The sequence below is a fragment of the Dasypus novemcinctus genome, chromosome 4 (assembly GCF_030445035.2).
Source record: "Dasypus novemcinctus isolate mDasNov1 chromosome 4, mDasNov1.1.hap2, whole genome shotgun sequence".
Taxonomy (NCBI): Eukaryota; Metazoa; Chordata; class Mammalia; order Cingulata; family Dasypodidae; genus Dasypus; species Dasypus novemcinctus.
The window spans coordinates 118,195,171-118,202,905 of record NC_080676.1 but is presented as its reverse complement, the minus strand read 5'-3'; the positions used below and the strand labels follow the sequence as shown (position 1 = coordinate 118,202,905).

At 42.3% G+C, this 7,735-nt stretch overlaps 1 long non-coding RNA gene across 1 annotated transcript in view; it reads left to right on the top strand.

Annotated features, from left to right (window-relative positions):
- The first annotated feature begins 6,962 nt into the window (after positions 1-6,962).
- Positions 6,963-7,735, top strand: part of LOC131278377 (uncharacterized) — a 35,177-nt gene continuing 34,404 nt past the window's right edge. Inside the window, exon 1 of the long non-coding RNA XR_009185694.1 lies at positions 6,963-7,125. This is a non-coding gene — a long non-coding RNA (uncharacterized lncRNA). The remainder of the gene's footprint in view (positions 7,126-7,735) is intronic.

Below are 7,735 nucleotides of genomic sequence, written 5' to 3'. Positions count from 1 at the left end.
AGTAAATCTAAGGGTGGGCCCATATCAGGGAGAAATTACATTTTTAGTGGATACTGGGGCAGCCCAATCCTCTGTGATTTATCTTCCCAAAGCGACCAAACTCTTCAGCAGTTCCCTTACAGTCTCAGGGATAAAAGGAGAAAGAGTTGAGATCCACATTCTTTCTCCCACTGATATTTGTTGGGAGGACAATCAAATTGTAGGCCCTTTGTTGTACATCCCAGAAGCCAGGAGTAATTTGTTGGGGAGGGACTTAATAGTATTCATGGGTCTGGATTTGTAAGTAAGGGATGGGCAGTTAGAAGAAGTCTTAGCCATGCTCACTGAAGAAGATGAAAAAGATATCAGAGAAGTGTGGGCGAGAGAAGGGAATAGAGGGGGTTTGCAGGTACCCCCTATTAAAATCAAGTTGAAGAAGGAAGGGGAAATTATTTGTCAAAGACAATATCCCATTCCCCTTAAGGGAAGGCAGGGACTTCAACCTATCATCGATGGTCTCCTTCAGGATGAACTCTTGGAACCTTGCATATCTCCCTTCAATTCTTCTATCTTGCCCATTCAGAAATAGGACAGTAGTTGGAGGATGGTACAAGATCTAAGGGTTCAGATTCAACACCCAGTAGTGCCAAACCCATATACTCTCCTTAGTAAGATCCCCTGCCATCCTAAATGGTTTAGTGTAATAGATCTAAAGGATGTCTTTTGGGCCTGTCCTCTTGATCCAGAGAGTAGAGACCTGTTTTCTTTTGAGTGGGAGGATCCCTCCACAGGAAGAAAATAGCAATACAGGTGGACTGTTTTACCCTAAGGCTTCACAGAATCCCCCAACCTCTTTGGGCAGGAACTGGAAAAAGTATTGGAGAAATTTGCAGGCCTATCTGAAATTTCTCTTTTATAATATGTAGATGATATGCTAATATCAGATGAAGAAAGGCAGATAGTGGCCCAAACTACAAAAAGCTTATTGAATTTCCTGAGAGATCAAAGGTTAAGAGTGTCAGAAAGTAAAGTACAATTTGTAGAAAAGGAAATCAAATACCTGAGTCATCTCATCAGTGAAGAAAGGAGGAAGATAAATCCAGAAAGAATTCAGGCCATTACTGAATTACTTCTTCCCTAGACAAAAAAAGAACTAAGAAGATTTTTGGGATTGGTGGGAATTATAGATTATGGATAGATTCTTATGCATCCCAAACCAAAGGGTTATACCAAAAACTGTTGGAGGAGGGGCCTAAAAAATTAGAGTGGAAATAGGGGGAAGCAAAGACCTTAGAGGGGCTCAAATGGGCGTTGGTGCAAGTCCCTCTTCTAGCTCTTTCCTCCCTTGAAAAACCTTTCCATCTTTTTATTAAAATAGATAAGGGGACAGCCTTAGGAGTCCTAACCTAGATCTGGGGAGGCCAAAGGAAGCCCGTGGCCTTTCTTTCCAGAATCCTGAAACCTGTCTCCGGGGATGGTCAGGGTGTGTTCAGGCCGTGGCAGCAACTGCTCTCTTAGTAGAAGAAAGCAGGAAACTGACCTTTGGAGCGGCCTTAGTTGTTTTCACCCCTCATCAGATCAAGACTGTTTTGTCTCAAAATGCAGGAAGGTGGTTAATGAATTCCCAAATTCTGAAATATGAGGTGATTCTAATGGAAAAAGATGATTTAATACTAACAATTAATCATAGTCTGAACCCAGCCTCTTTCCTTTGGAAAAACTCCAATCAGGTAGAAACTCCTGAACATGATTGTTTAGACTTAATTGAATATCAAACCCGAGTCCAGCCTGACCTAGGGGACCTTCCCTTACATTCAGGGGGAAATTGCTCATACATGGGTCTTCTAGGGTCCTGGAAGGAAAAAGGCACAATGGCTATGGTGTTGTTGATGGGCTAACTTGTGAGGTGAAAGAAGCTGGCCGATTGCCCAATGATTGGTCAGCTCAAACTTGTGAACTGTATGCATTAAATCAAGCCCTTAAATTGTTAGAGGAAAAAGATGGCACAGTCTACATAAATTCTAAATATGCCTTTGATGTGATCCACATCTTTGGGAAAATTTTGGGAAGAAAGGGGATTGATCAATAGCAGAGGGAAGGAATTAGTCCATGTGGAATTGGTAAAACAAGTGTTAACCAGTCCGCTCTTACCATGAGAAATATCCATGGTACATATAAATGGGCATCAGAAATGTCATACTTTTGAAGCAAAAGGCAACAGATTGGCTGGTGAAAAGGCCAAAGAGGCTTCCCTCTGTTCCCTTCTGCAACTGATGGTCTTCATATCCTTCACTCCCAGAGAAACTGAAATCCCTGTATTCTCTGAAAAAGAAGTAAAAGAACTTAACAGTTGGGGATGACCTTAGATAGCCAAGGGAAGTGGCTCCTCCCAGATGGCCAGCAGATGTTGAATAAGCAAATAATGAGGGAAGTACTAGCAGTTTTGCACCAAGGGAGTCATTGATTAGTACAGGCCATGTGTGACCTGGTCCTCAAACATTTTGGGTGTGTGGACCTTTATAATATAGCCAATACCTGGGGTTGTATCTACCTTATCTGTCTCTTAGACTCTGTTCAGTTGTACATAGGGGTATTACTTCTGATAACCTCCAGACTCTTTTTTAGAGACTCACAGCCTTATAAATCTCATTTCTCTTTTCCATTTCCCCCTTACATTAGGTCAAACAGCTTCCCGAAGTCATGTTATTATATGTAGACTGGTATATTCTGCTGTTCCTGGAGGCGTTTTCGGGACATGGAGTTGTCCTGGATAGTGCTTCACGGACAATTACAGGACATTGTAGATCCCCCCAGGGCCCACTGGATGGAACGTGAGAGAGTCTGGGCTATGATGTGGACCATTGACTAAGGGGTGCAGTGATGCTCAGAGATGAACTTACCAGGTGCAAATGGATGTGTCATGATGATGGGAGAGAGTGTTGCTGTGGGGGGAGTGGGGGGCGGGGGCAGTGGGGTTGAATGGGACCTCATATTTTTTTTAATGTAATTAAAAATAATAATAATAAATAAATAATTAAAAAAAATATATATATATATAGCCAAACAAATAAGTGAACAATGCATAATCTGTCTGAGAGTTAATAAGAAAGTTTTAAGAAAGCAAATGCTAGGGGGGAGGGGGTCTGGCTTCAGACCATTCCAGAGCATTCAGGTTGATTATACTGAAATGTCACTTGTAGGTCAGCTAAAGAATGCTCTGGTCATTGCGGACGACCTGGCAGGGTGGGTAGAAGCATATCCTCTTCCTTCAACTACAGCATCAGGGACTTCAAAAATTATTCTTGAACAAATCGTTTCCTGATATGGGTTAATAGAAAATATAGATTCAAACAATGGTAGTCACTTTATGAGGGCACACGGCGGACAGCGGGCGGTGTCAAGGGCGGACGCACAGCGGTGCGAAGAATGCTGCGGAGACAGAGAGTGGTGGCAACGTGTCTGCTTTATTGAGGAAGACAAGCATTTATATAGGCTAGGGCGCTGGCAGTAGCAAGGCTAAGCCAAATAAGGCAATGTATGTGAGAGGAGGCCTCTAATTGGCTGGGGGACGGTTGGGGGTGAGGTACGAGGGTAAGGGGCGACGTGTGGGGTGCGGATTGGCTTAAGCTGAAGGCGACCTCCGATTGGTTGTTGGAGGCTGTTGCTAGGTAAAGGGGCAGAGGTGAGGTTATCATTCTGGCGGGGGGTATATGGGGGCTGGGGCAGAAGATAAGGGGAAGTTGTGGGTTGGGTTCTGGTGAGGGGTGGGAGAGGCAGGCCGATTACCCCAGGGCGGCCCCTATGGAGACCGGATGCTGGGTGGAGATAGAGGAGGCAGCCGTTATGGGCAAGAGTAGCAGGGGGGCGACAATCTACCTGCGCCAAGCACTCACCCAGCAGGAGACGAGGCCTCACCTCAACGTGCTGGGCCTGCCCAACGATGGTAGCATGCTTGTTACCTCAACTTTACACCAGAGTGTTGCAAAATATTATGCAGGTATAGGTGTCACATGGAATTTCCATACACCCTGGCACTTGTCATCCTCAGGGAAAGTAGAAAGATGAACCAAACCTTAAAAAAAAATCTCTAAATTGGTCTTGGAAACCAAATTACTATGGCTTAAATGTTTACCTATAGCTCTGTTAAGAATCTGAACTGCCTCTAGGATGGAACTGGGAATTTCTCCTTATGAAATGGTTTTTGGTCTGCCCTTCCCTGGGAAGCCTGGAAAACTCCCCTCCTTTGAGTCAAAGGATCTCTTTCTTCAAAATTATATACTGGCCCTGTCTTCTACTTTGTCATCCCTCAGACATCAGGGTTTGCTGGCTCAGACTCTACCTCTTGAATTTGCAGTCCACCAACACTGACCTGGCAGCTGGGTCTTAATCAAGTCATGGAGAGAGTCCAAACTCCAACTGACCTGGGAAGGACCTTATCAAGTCTTGCTGGCAACTGAAACAGCAGTCCAAATAACAGAAAAAGCCTGGACTCACTACACTAGAGTAAAAGTACCAGTATTTGAACTGAACAATAAGTAACCAAAAACTTCGTCCGAGTCTTGGAAAATAATTTCAGCCCCAGATCCCTTAAAGATGACACTGAGAAACAATAATGGGGGGAGGGGGGCAGGAGGGGATAGAGCTGTGTCTCATCCTAGTCAACAATGGTCCTAGTTCTACTGGAATACCAAAGGAGGAATTCAGACCTTAAGTTACAGGTGAAAATAATCTTACTAGCCATGATGTTTCAAATCAAAAAAGCAACTAGCCCCATAAAATCAGTTATAAATGTAACTGAAGATCTGGAGTCCCAGACTGTGCAGTTTGATGACTACCAAGTAATAGACTGTGGGGATTTAGAGTACCAGCAATGGCTGAGTGGGGAAAAGAAATACCTATGCCCAGAGCCATTGTGGAATGGTTATAGTCAAGCCACCCCCTTGCCTCTCCTAGGTATGGTAGACTACCCAGTATAAGGGATGGACCATGAATATGGGATGGGTTTCACCAAATTTGAGGCCATTAAAGGGTAAGATAAACTTTTATAAAGGTAATACCCTCCCAGGCTGCAAAAGTCTTCAGTGCAATCCAGTAGTAATAACTATTAAGAAGGCAGACAAATTAGAAACTAGGAGCAGCACCAGAGACCAAATAGTCAATAGATGTATATGGAATGAGAGCAGACATTATAGGTAAAGAGCCTCTGGGGAGGTTCCGTATCCAAGTCCTTCCTCCCCCTGTAGATATGACATCGACAATGCCCTCTCCAGCTAATACCACAGGAAAGCCAACCAAAAGCCAGTGGCCCAATTCAAAATTATCCCAAAGCAGTCAGGATACTTAAGGTGGAAGATGTAAAGCAAATGACAGAAATGGAGACAGGATATGGGGACAAAAATGCCTGGATAAAATGGATCAAATATACAGTCCAGAGTCTGAACAAAAGTAAATTTTACACTTGTGCAACAGGCCAACCCTCAGCTCATATTGTACCCTTTCCACTAGGTATGGAAAAGAATGAAAAGTAGTTTAAGTGCATGATACTCCTCTTTCAGAATGCTACTCCTGGTGAAAATTGTAGTATTTTGTCCTTTCTGTTCCCACAAGTCAAAACAGAAACATCAAGGCCATACCCACCTTCTGTCTAGGCCTAGGGAATCACTCTGCTTGTCTCTCTAGACAGGGGGAAAGACTCTGGAAACTGGGAACCATGGTCTCGTGTACATGAGTATGGAACGTGAGCAGTGATAGCACTGAAAGTTTTTCCAGTTTGGTCATACCTCGAGCAGACCTGTGGTGGCACTCTGGAAAGGGTGTTCTCTGACCAATACTGCCTGAGAAGTGGGGCAGAATATGTGCTCTGGTCCAATTGGCTATCCCATTCACCTTGGCATTTGAAAAAGTGAAAATAACATCCCAGGGAGGGAGAGAGAAAAGAAGTTTACTAGGTTCTTTTAACGAGCGGATCTATCTAGATAATATAGGAGTTTCCTGAGGAGTCCTAGATTAATTTAAGGCTAGAAATCAGGTAGCAGCTGGGTTTGAGTCATTCTTGTTCTGGTGGGTCACCATTAATAAAAATGTAGATTGGATTAATTACATTTATTATAATCAACAGAGATTTATTAATTACACCAGGAATGCAGTTAAGGGAATTGGATAACAATTAGATGCTACTAGCAGAACGGGATGGGAAAATAGAATGGCCTTAGATAGGATGCTAGCTGAGAAAGGGGGAGTCTGTGTTATGATTGGAGGTAGTTGCTGTACATTCATCCCCAATAACACTGCCCCTGACGGAACTATCACTAAAGCTTTACAAGGCCTAATAGCTCTATCTGAGGAATTAGCAGAGAATTCTGGCATTAGCAATTCACTCACAGGATGGCTTGAAAATTGGTTTGGAAAATGGAAAGGGGTTGCACTGTCCATCTTAACTTCCCTCATTATCTCAGCTGGGGTGCTTACCACAGTTGGAACTTGTGTAATTCCATGTACCTGAGGGCTAGTTCAGGGACTCATTGAAACTGCCCTTACCAGACAATTAAATGTCCATGCAGTATAGGCAAAACCATCTGTACCCCCTTAAAGAAGGAGATCTCTATGAAGAAAAGTGTGAGACAGCTCTTAGTAAATTTGAAGAACAGAAATGTGAAAACTGAAAAACATTTAAAAGAAAGAGGGACAATTGAAAGAAATGGAGATTAGTTTAGTTTTCACATATAGGAAGAAAATATTAATGTAACCTGGCAGCCTACTGCCTCAATCTCCCACTCCCAGGTTAAACAGGAACAAAAGAAACCAGCTTAAGCCAGTCCTATAGCCAGTAAAAAGTATGCACAAGAAAGAGCTAAGTCAATACCAATTCAGCACTAAATTCCATTCCTTATTTGGCAAAGGGAACGTGATGGGGGAAGCAATTAATCAAAAACTGGAAAACTTGCTCAGGAAAGTTAGACTTCTCAGATAGACTGTAACCGCTGAAGGATCCACATTATGGAGAAACAGAGGAAGGGTTTGCATGGTAATCTTAGGGGTATAAATTGTGTCATTTTGTTGTTGTTGTTCAGGGCTCCAGCCACGTTTTCTGATCATGCACCCCTTCTTGCAAGATTGAAAATATATTCTTTTCTTCTCCACAATCAGGTGAGCCTTATTTTCTTCCAGAAGATTTCTTTCTTACACTTCCCTATGACAAATCTCTAGAAGTAGAATGAATTGAATTCTATGCACATTTAAGACTTTTAGGAAACCAAATTGCTCTCCAAATAGTGTCAATAAACATATATTCCAATTAGTAATCCATCCTGGTGTGTTTTTCTTATCCCTCTATAAAACAGTGTCTTCTTTGTCTCTCTCTTCCTCTCTCTCCCTCTCTGGTGGTCCATCACTTTTTCCTCTCTTTCTCTCCTTCTACATTTTGATTTCTAAGAGAATCTTTGCTAATTTGAGAAACAAAGTAGAGTGTTGAATTATTTTCATTTACATTTCATGGATTAGTCGTGAGACTATTTTTTCCCCATATTTATTTGACATTTCTATTTCTTTGTGGCAAATTGTGTGCTTACAGATGTTATCATTTTTATGTTGGGTTTTCAAGTTTTGATTGCAAGAAATTTTTCTATAATAAAAAAATAGCAATCTATCTAAAACTGACTTATCCTATTTATCTTCTGATATCTTATTTTTTGAATTTTTAGCCTAAAAGATGAAAGTGTCTGCTTGCCCAGAGTTCAGAGAAGTAACTGCAACTTTG